Genomic DNA, 231 nt, shown 5'->3' with positions numbered 1-231 from the left:
GACAAATGTTTCAAACAGCATGAACACACAGTATCAACGCACAGAAGAGTCTCTGAAGACAGACAGCAGGAAACAGATCTAGCTATGGAAGCAATTACATTGTTTCATCCTCCCACCAAAATTAGTTCGTACTAACAATGGCCCAATCTGACCCTTTTTCTATGTCCTCTGGAGTGTAAGTATGTAGTGCATCCTATCCGGAGACAAAACCTGATGATGATGATGATGATA

General features: G+C 41.1%; 1 protein-coding gene across 1 annotated transcript in view; it reads right to left on the bottom strand.

Moving 5' to 3' along the window:
- The window catches only part of dcaf15 (DDB1 and CUL4 associated factor 15), a 7561-nt gene that overhangs the window by 4707 nt on the left and 2623 nt on the right, over positions 1 to 231 (bottom strand). The gene's annotated exons all lie outside the window — the stretch shown is intronic.

The sequence above is a fragment of the Morone saxatilis genome, unplaced genomic scaffold, assembly GCF_004916995.1.
Source record: "Morone saxatilis isolate NCDOM2014 unplaced genomic scaffold, NCSU_SB_2.0 Contig17, whole genome shotgun sequence".
NCBI classification, from domain to species: Eukaryota; Metazoa; Chordata; class Actinopteri; family Moronidae; genus Morone; species Morone saxatilis.
This window is presented reverse-complemented; position numbering and strand designations above follow the sequence as displayed.